The following is a 10596-nucleotide window of genomic DNA, read 5'->3' on the forward strand; positions in this document are numbered from 1 at the left end:
CAAACTAAGGATTTTAGAAGGAGGTAGTAGATGGGTGAGCCCAGTGGTGGGTATTAAGGAGGGCATGTATTGCATGGAGAACTGGGTGTTATACACAAATAATGAATCATGGAACACTACATCAAAAACTAATGGTAAAACAACAACAACAACAACAAAACAAACTAATGGTGTACTGTATGGTGACTAACATAACATAATAAAAAAAATTAAAAAAAATGAAGTGACTTGACAAAGTTAAGCATTTGTTCTCAATAGGACACTGTCCTACATGTTAATCACTAGGTTAATGGCTTCTCTTGGCTGGATCACATGACCCAGCATGATACTGGCATGCTCCCTGGTGAGGTACTGCAGAGTTATGTGCACAAACACCCACCCATTTAAGCTTTCAATAAAATAAAACATCATTTTAAACCATTTCAGTAAAATAAATAAAAAAATATTGCATTTCTTTTGGCCTGCTTTGCCTCTTGAACTGGCTTGGAGTGTTGTTCATGACAGAAGACACAGCAGTTAATTAGTTGCTACTCCACACTCCTTAGGCTTTAATACTTTCTGCTCTTCAGGCCTCAGCACCTTTTTTGCACCAATAGTGGTATTCTTCATTAGCATCACCACTGTCATGGGACAAACACCCCCACGGACTGGAGTGATGTAACCGGCTTTCTCTCTGATTCTTTCAAAATCCACATCTCCAACCAACTTGGCTTTAGCCATAATGGGATCTTGAACTCTTTATTTACACACTGATGAGTGCAGCTCCCTCCTTGATCACATCTGCTGTGATCAGATTGGGAATGCCTGTAGCAGAGACCACAATGTCTGCAATAACTATGTTTCTTCAGTTGCACTTTGGGAGTGTATTGTAACAGTGGCGTCACCTCCAGGGTGTTCATGTGCCCCATCTGTGTGTAGTCGCACTGCGATGGGCATTCCAACATTTTTTGACCTCACAACCACAACTACATTTTTCCCTAGGGTTGGAATGCCAGTTCACTTAATTGTTTCCCAGACACCCCGTGAGACCGCTGGTAACACGGTCACTCTACATTAATTACATAAAGCCATCAATATCTTTGTTTGGAGAAACACCATTGCAGATCTTTCTCTCATTTATGTGTTCTGGAAGAGGCAGCTGAACAAGAAGGCCATCTACATTATTTATCATCATCATTATTTTTTTTTATTATGTTCAGTTAGCCAACGTATAATACATCATTAGTTTTTGATGTCGTGTTCAACAATTCTTTGGCTGTGTATAACACCCAGTGCTCATCATAACATGTGCCCTTCTTAATACCCACCCCTGGCTACCTCATCCCCCTACCCCCCTTCCTTCTGAAACCCTTAGTTTATTTCCCAGAGTCCATAGTCTCTCATGGTTTGTCTCCCTCTCTGTTTTCTTCCCATTCAGTTTTCCCTCCCTGCCCCTATGGTCCTCTGTGCTATTCTTTATGTTCCACAAATAAGTGAAACCATATGATGATTGTCTTTCTCTGCTTTACTTATTTCACTTAGCATAATCTCCTGCAGTTCCATCCATGTTGACACAAATGGTGGGTATTCATCCTTCCTGATGGCTGAGTAATATTCCATTGTATATATGAACCACGTCTTCTTTATCCATTCGTCTGTTGAAGGGTATCTCGGCTCCTTCCGCAGTTTGGCTATTGTGGACATTGCTGCTATGAACATTGGGATGCATGTGCCCCTTTTTTTTCACTACATCTGTATCTTTGGGGTAAATACCTAGTAGTGTAATTGCTGGGTCATAGGGTAGCTCTATTTTTAACTTTTTGGGAACCTCCACACTGTTTTCCAAGCTGGCTGTACCAACTTGCATTCCCACCAAGAGTGTAAGAGGGTTCCCCTTTCTCCACATCCTCACCAACATTTGTTGTTTCCTGTCTTGTCAATTTTTGCTATTCTAACTGGTGTAAGGTGGTATCTCATTGTGGTTTTGATTTGAATTTCCCTGATGGCTAGTGATGTTGAGCATTTTTTCACGTGTCTGTTAGCCATTTGTATGTCTTCTTTTGAGAAGTGTCTGTTCATGTCTGCTGCCCATTTCTTGATTGGATTACTTTTTGGGGGGGATGTTGAGTTTGGGAAGTTCCTTATAGAGCTTGGATACCAGCCCTTTATCTGTAGTGTCATTTGCACACATCTTCTCTCATTCCGTGTGTTGCCTCTTAGTTTTGTTGACTGTTTCCTTTGCTCTGCAGAAGCTTATCTTGATGAAGTCTGAGTAGTTCATATTTGCCTTTGTTTCCTTTGCTTTTGGAGATGTGTCTAGAAAGAAGCTGCTGTGACCAAGGTCAGAGAAGTTTCTGCCTATATTGTCCTCTAGGATTTTGATGGATTCCTGTCTCACATGGAGGTCTTTCATCCATTTTGAGTTTCTCTGTGTGTATTTCTTTCTTCTGTAGGTAGCTGTCCAATTTTCCCAGCACCATTTATTGAAGAGACTGTCTTTTTTCCACTGGATATTTTTCCCTGATTTGTCAAAGATTAGTTGACCATAGAGTTGAAGGTCCATTTCTGGGTTTTCTATTCTGTTCCATTGATCTATGTGTCTGTTTTTGTGCCAATACCAAGCTCTCTTGGTGATCACAAATTTGTAATATCATCATTACTTAGTTTATTGATTAAATTCAACAGTTCTTCCTTTGAAATTAAAGCTGGTTTCACAGTTGTCTCACTGTTGATTCCCACCTCTGCAGCTGGCCAGATTTTGTTGAGGATATAGGAATGACTTGTAAGATTCTCAGCAACCAGAACCACACCCAGGTGTGGCCACTTATTGCCCCATGCCACTCATTCTTACACCTCCTACTGCACTTCCTGTTTGATCTACTGGCCAAGTTTCCTTCCAGAAATGACAGAAGCTTCATTTTGAACTAGTGAGATGTGGAAGGGGTGATGACAGAGGTGGCAGCTCTGCGTGGGTGGAGCAGCCAGGTGGCCAACATGGACACAGTGGAAGCTGCAGCTATCACCTGTGCTGATGTCCATGCCAGGAGCCTATTATGCTCCTTCTTAAAATCAATAGCTTTTCATTAATTTTAAGGTAAAACACAAAGCTCTTAGCTACCTGACATCTATCTTTAATTCCATCCTGTTCTCTCTGTTATACCCTTGTCACCCCCCTCAATATTGCACACAGAAATACCTGTGGTTCTTTAATCTGTCATGTTCTCATGCCACATTTTGTTTATTCCAAAGACATTTACAAAATTACAGTTACTAAACCAGACTCTAATCTGCATGGTGCACAATGAACAAGACCATGTTCCTACCCTCATGGAGTTTACATTCTGGCAGAGGAGCAGAAAATAAATATGTAGACAAATAGATAATATAATGTAATGACAAATGCTGTGGAGAAAGAAAACAGGGCAATAAAACAGAAAGAGTCTGGGGTATGGAAGAGGGTCCTACTTCAATGAGGAGGTCAGGGAGGTCCCATTGACTAGGTGATACTTGAACTAATCCCAATGTAGGTGAGTATGCAGGGACAGAGTGCTCCAAGTAAGAACAAGCAGCATAAACCATAAGGAAATTTATGATTTACTATTTTAGGAATCTAGAAATAGGTGGGCTCTGAAGCTGTGGGATTGAGAGTCAGCATCATCAGGGATCCAGAACCTTTCTATCTTTCTGCCATGTGTTGCTGTCCTTGGTGATCGCTTCATTCTGAGACAAGAAGCAAGATGAATGTTACAGCAACCTGGGGTCAAATCCAGGTGTGACAATATGCAGAGGTAAAAGGGAGGACTTATCTTCTTGGGACACCTCTCCTGAGGAAAACATTTCTCAAAGCCCCAGCAGACTTTCTCACAAATCTCACTTGCTATATGCCATGGTCTAAATGTTTGTGTTTCCCCGAATGCATGTTAAAATCCTAATGCCCAGTGTGATGGTATTAGGAGGTGGGAGCCTTTGAGATGTGATTAGGTCATGAGGGTGAAGCCTTCAGGAATGAGATTAGTGTCCTTACAAAAGATCCCAGAGAGCTCCCTCACCCTCTGTACCATGTGAGTATACAGCAAGAAATCTGTGACCTGGAAGAAGGTATCTAGATCTTGGACTTCCAGCCTCCAGAACTGTGAGAAATAACGTTCTGCTGCTTATAAGGCACCCAGTCTATGGTATTTTGTTATAGCAGCCTCAACAGACTAAGGCTATATACCAGGCTGTGTGCTCCTTCCTAGCAGGCAGGAAGGGAATTGGCACAAACCAGTACCTGTGTGGGCTAGATGTTTGGTTGGCAACCAATGCTTATGGTAGGAAATGGGGTGGTAGACAGGGTGTGACTTGCATGGGAGTGTAAATATTTTGGTGACTGCAATGGAAACATTTGGAGTTTTGAACAGATGAAGGATGGCTAGAGGTGAGATTGAGTGTGAGGACTCTAGGTGTTAAGAGGATGGTGCAGTTATCTGAAGAGGAAAGGAAGATTCAGGTTAGGATGGAAGCATCAGATGTGGTGGGGGGAGTTCTACTTAGGTTATTTTTGGGGTGTAGTATATAGGACTTGCTGATGTAGGAGTAGTGGGGTGAGGAAAAGGAAGAACCAAGAAAAACTCCCAGAATTGTGACCTGAGCAAGTGGGTAATAATGTTCACTGAGATGTGGGGGACCAGCAGAGGGGTGCATTTTGAGGGACAGAGATGCAGGGGTAGAGGGTTGGTCCAATGCTTATTAGACATCACCCTGGAGGTATCAGGAAGAGGGCTCCAGATTTGAGTTGGAACTCAGGCAAGAGATGGGGATGGGAGATGTTGGGTGGTCCTGGTAACCATGGCATTTATAGCCTGGACACTGGGTTAGGTTGGGTGGGGAGACAGTGTCCACAGGGAAAGGACCAGAACCAAGCCCTAGGGCATTAAAAAAATTAGATGTTAGGAAGAAGAAGAGAGGACAGCAAATATACACAAGAGAAGAAGCCAGGAGAGAATGAGAGAAAAATCACCTTTCATGAAGGGGGCAGTCATCAATGGTTTCAAATGCTTCTGAGACAGCAAGTTCTATGCAAACAAACAATAGACCAGGGGTTGAGAATTTGAGGCTGCAGGTGACCTTCAAAAGCTTTTCCTTGGAGATATGAAAACAAAATTCTTATTGGGGTGCATTGGGTAGGAAGGGAGAGGTGAGAGATTATATACAATTGCTATCAGTCAGAGTTCAATCAGTCCCACTACCCATGATGTGGAATAAAAGATTCATTGTAAGGAGTGCTTTGTGCAACTGGGGGAGAAGCTGGAAGCAAAGGTCTAGGAGGATGGGAGAAAAGTCACTACTCAGGGTTTGCTCCTGGGAGTAGTTGAGAAGTCTGGGTTTAGTTGTAGGACAGCAGTCAGCAGAAGTGCTCCATCCATTGAAGCTTCCACCTCCCTGCCCCCTCACTGGACTGTTTTCTAATCATCCTTTGAAATCCCATTCAGACATGACCTCCCCCAGAAGACCTTCTGGACCCTCCCAGCACACCTTGTCTGGCTCTGTTGATCATTTCTATGTGCTTGCATGACCCCAGTGTTAACCTCTGTCACAGCACCTCTCCTATGGGGTTTCCCTGGTAGAGCTCCTGGCAGTTTGTAGGTGCCCCCAAATGTTTGTACAATTCACTTGAACTTTGTTTCTCCTGAGATCCTGAACTCTTTGAGGGCAGGGACTGTGCTCCCTCCACAAATATTCGCTGGCTCAATACAAGGACAGACAGATGAATGGGTAAATGAACAAGACCAGCAGTCTGAACACAGTCTGAGGATTCTGAATTTTGTGTGTCCTGTATTTGTTACCTACTCTTTCTTTTACTTATGCTAAATGGCTTCCTTGGTGTTCACAGTGCATCCTTTTGCCCAGGCATTCTGGAACTTGGTGAACATGTTCACATTTGGCTCCTATTACCCTTTGTGATATTTCATATTTTAATCATTTGTGCTCTGTCATCATTTTTTCAAATTATTCTCATATGAAAGTCCCTCCCAACACTTTAATTGACCTCCTTGGGATATTTCCAGTTTTGATATGCCTTTCTTAATGTGTAGTAATATGAAATGAATGGCATTAGAGATGCAAATATATGATAATATTATGCAAGTTTGAGATGTTGCTTCAGATAAATTATAGGGAGGCTTGTCAAAGGAGTAACCTGTATATTAATCATGCTGAATATATATATATTTAACTAAGGCAATCTGTAGGGTACAGCCTGCTTAATGTCCTTCTAACACTGCAGGGAGCAGAGGTGCATCCTCACGCCCCTAAAATAGAAATAACCTCTCTGCTCATCTAAGATTCCCTGATGGTTTCTCTTTATACCCAGAGCATTCTAATGTCATGGAGGAAACAAAGGCCTCTTCTATGATCCTGAGGTGCCAGTTTGGCTGGGTAAAGACAAAGGGACATTTTGAATAAAGTCTCCAGACATTTACTTAGCCTCAAAATTACTTCTCCAAATTTGCACATTGTGCAACCCTGCAGATCTTCAAATGTATTTCTGTAACTGGCTCCAATATGCCTTATGTTGTAACTTTTCTTTTTGTCATGGGGAGGGAGTAGGGAAGGGATTAGTTGTCTTTTTTTCCCATTCCAGAGAACTGCCAAAATAATTTTGACTTCCCAGATGAAGTAAGTTTTAAAATTGTGGTTCTCCTGAGGTTCATTTGGAAGAAGACACAGCAATTCTGAGAAACCAGTGATGGGGGGTGCCAAGATGCTCCATTTCCCTGGCTGCAGCTTCTGTTTCTTTGCATCGAGGTCAGCATGAGAACAAAACCATGGTTTTCCAGGGTTGGAGAGGCTTGTTCAAACACTTGTCCTTGCCCACCTAAAATCCTCCTGCCTCACATAGCACCATTGCTTTAATCCCAGAGTTTAGAGTTTGCTGTGGAGGTTGGATTTTCACTTCATCTTGCTCTTTCTCAGGCCGAGCCATTCCTCCTGGCTGGCTTGCACCTGGGAAAATTGGGATGCACACTTGGCTCAGGCTATTTTTGAGGTGTGCAGTTTCCAGGAAATTGGAGATTGCCATCCCATACCATTCCATCTCTCCATCCTGGGGTTTGAGATAGAATGGGAAGCGGTGGGGCAAAGGGCTGAATAAGAATTATTCAGGGGTTATATAAGAACCATAGAACCTTTTAGACAGAGTTGTAGAGAGGAAGGAGCAGAATTAACTGAATCAGACTGACCTGGGGGGCCCAGAGCAGTTTGACCAGTGAGGGCTGACACCTGCACTGTCAACCTCTTCACAGCCTTGGGGAGACTGGTAAAGCAGCAGTTTTTCGAAATGGAATTTTAGTGATGTACAGAGAAGAGGAGTGAGGTACAACACCGTGTGCCACTTTCCTAAGCATTGCTTTACCAGAACCAGATGGTACAAATATTTCGTCTTTGAGTCTCACTTTAGTTGTTTGGAAAATTGGGTTGTTGCGGTGGGAGGATGGGATCATATGTTGAATGAAGCCTGAAATGTAGCAGGCGGCTATAGTGAGTGCATGCATTATTATCACCAGTTAATACAGTCCTTTTATCTGAAACATAAATGCACCAAAGCCCAAAAAATTTAGGTGATTTGCCCAACAACACATAGCATTTAATGGCAGAACTCAAGAACAGACCCATTTCTCCTGACCTTCAGAGAAGTACTTTTTCCCATTTCACTACTCGGCAATCCAAACCTTTTAGGTAAGTCCTCATGAAAAAGCAAAATGAAATGTTTTGTTTAAAACTTTTTCGTGATTGTCTTTTTGACATCAAAATACTTTTAATGTGAAAATGAAAGATTTCATGGGTGAGCTTTCTGCAGGCTGGAGGCAAAGGAGGTCCTTCTTGCCTGCCCAGGTTCCCACATCATCTGGGCACTTTCCCTGTGAAACCATTTATGAGCATTGCTCTGTGCAAGTCCCTTAAGCCTGGTGCTGGAAACAAAGCATGAAAATAGCTGTCTCTGTCCCCAAGTTGTTCATTGCTTTCTGGGGAAGAAATTAGGAAGTAAGTCATTGATATACAGTTTAATGAACTCTGTGATTGCTGTTAGTCCAGAGGAGGGCCACTTAATAAAGCTGAGTGTGTTTGGAGTCACCAGGAGCCTGGAAGGCTGGGGAAAAGTTGGGCAGGTAAAGAAGGGGTATGACTTGGGCAGAGGGGAGGCAGAGGTGTGGAGGCAGAAGAGAGAGACCAAGGGATGTGCCAGGAAGAGCGAGAGGCCAAGAGGGAGTGAGGTGTGCTGAGGAGTATGGATGGAACCCTAGAGGAGATGGAGGATTTTCATTGGTGTGTATGTGTATGTGACAACAATTCACATTTTATTATTTATTTATTTATTTATTTATTTATTTATGTTTAAAGATTTATTTATTTGAGAGAGAGAGCACAAGAGAGAACGAATGGGGGGGAGGGACAGAGGGAGAGGGAGAATTAGACTCTCTGCTGAACAGGGAACTCAACAAGGGGCTCTATCCCAGGACCCTACAATCATGACCTGAGCCAAAGACAGATGCTTAACCTATTGAGCCACCCAGGTGCCCCAACAATTTGCATTTTAGAAGGATCTCTAGCTCCTATTGAGAGGCTAGATGGGCAGAGAGCAGGAGTGGAACTGGGGAACCTGAAAGTTATAGAGCCTCCAAAGTAGAGACGATAAGGGAGGGAAGAAGAGAGGAAACACTTCTGGCAGGCTTTGCTTGGGCTCCTGTGTGGTGAGAGGTCAGACAGAGGAGGGGTCAGGTGACTCTCAGATTAGTGGCTCAGGCTCCCAGGCTCAGTGCTTCCCCTTACCAAGACACAGAAGTCAGGGTGGCTACATGGGCCCACTTTCAGAAGGAGTTCAGGCTCCAAGCTGGCATTATCCTGAAATCAATAGCTTTCTGTTGATGGGATGATGGAAACGTGCTTGTGAGCAAAAGAGTTTGGGGCTATTCCTTGCTGCCCCATTGGTATACAGTGTTTGAGATGCCCTATGAATACAGAATCTCAGTGGACCCACTCAAAGTGAGGACACGATAAGCACATTATGTCTATGACCCATAGCCCCAGAGGCTACACTTACCGAACAAGTCAGAACTTGCTGAGAACACAGAATGAAGGCAATGAGGTGCCAGGAAGCACAAATGATCAAGAAACTCTATCAGACCCTTGCTTGTGCTCTTCCCTGTCTTTGCTGAAAATGATAGTATTGAAGGAAAGAGAAAGTCCTTCCTTATTCATCAGTAAGATAGAGGGTTGGTAGAATGTGCACATATCAAGAAGCACAATTAAAAGCAGTTCGGTTTGGGGTGCCTGGGTGGCTCAGTCATTAAGCATCTGCCTTCGGCTCAGGTCATGGTCCCAGGGTCCTGGGATCGAGCCCCCGCATCGGGCTCCCTGCTCCGCAGGAAGTCTGCTTCTCCCTCCCCCATTCCCCCTGTTTGTGGTCCCTCTCTTGCTGTCTCTCTCTGTCAAATAAATAAATAAAATCTTAAAAAAAAAACCAGTTCAGTTTGTTTTGTGTAATATTGTCACAGTTTTGGTAAGAATAAAATACATGTGTACATACAAGTTACAAAATGCAAATCGTGTAGTTTCTGTTATAAGACTTAAATGCTCCTGTATTTGCATTAAAACTGGCATTCCATAACATGAAGATGAGCAGTAAAATTCATTCTAATAATTAAAAATTGTGATTTTTGTTAACCTAGAACAACTTTAAATAGGAAATAAACACCATGACAAGTTGAGTGACTGTGGAGAAAAGAAAAAGCTGTATATTTTGGTTTCTTCTGGAGTTTTAAGATATCAAGTCTTATATTTAAGTCTTTAACCCTTTTTTTTTCCCTAGGGACGGAAGGAAGGGGGGAGAGAGAGAGAGAGAGAGAGCAAGCAGATGGAGAGGGAGAGACAGAATCTTAAGCAGGCTCCACACCTAGTGCAGAGCCTGAAGCGGAGCTTGATCTCACAACCCTGACATCATGACCTGGGCTGAAATCAAGAGTCAGGTGCTTAACTGATGGAGACATTCAGGTGCTCCAAGTCTTTAACCCATTTTGAGTTAATTTTTGTGTATGGTGTAATTTCATTCTTTTTCATTTGATATGGATATTCAGTTTCCCCAATACCATTTGTTAGAAAGGTTATCCTTTCTCCATCATGTCTTCTTGGCACCGTTGTCAAAGATATGTTTGGGTTTCAATAGCCAAACTATGGAAAGAGCCAAGATGTCCATCAACAGATGAATGGATCAAGAAGATGTGGTAGATATATACAATGGAATTTATGCAGCCATCTAAAGGAATGAAATCTTGCCATTGGCAACGACATGGATATAAGTGGAGGGTATTATGCTGAGCAAAATAAGTCAGTCAGAGAAAGACATGTATCATATGATCTCACTGATATGAGGAATTCTTAATCTCAGGAAACAAACTGAGGGTTGCTGGAGTGGTGGGGGGTGGGAGGGATGGGGTGGCTGGGTGATAGACATTGGGGAGGGTATGTGCTATGCTGAGCACTGTGAATTGTGTAAGACTGTTGCATAGCAGACCTGTACCTCTGAAACAAATAATACATTATATGTTAAAAAAAAAAGAAGAAGAAGAAGTAGATAGCAGG

The 10596-nt window shown here is 42.8% G+C and overlaps 1 pseudogene; it reads right to left on the minus strand.

Moving 5' to 3' along the window:
* Positions 1 to 516: 516 nt before the first annotated feature.
* Positions 517 to 10025, minus strand: LOC113926387 (annotated as a pseudogene).
* Positions 10026 to 10596: the final 571 nt, after the last annotated feature.

Source organism: Zalophus californianus, chromosome 4 (genome assembly GCF_009762305.2).
Source record: "Zalophus californianus isolate mZalCal1 chromosome 4, mZalCal1.pri.v2, whole genome shotgun sequence".
In the NCBI taxonomy this organism is placed as follows: Eukaryota; Metazoa; Chordata; class Mammalia; order Carnivora; family Otariidae; genus Zalophus; species Zalophus californianus.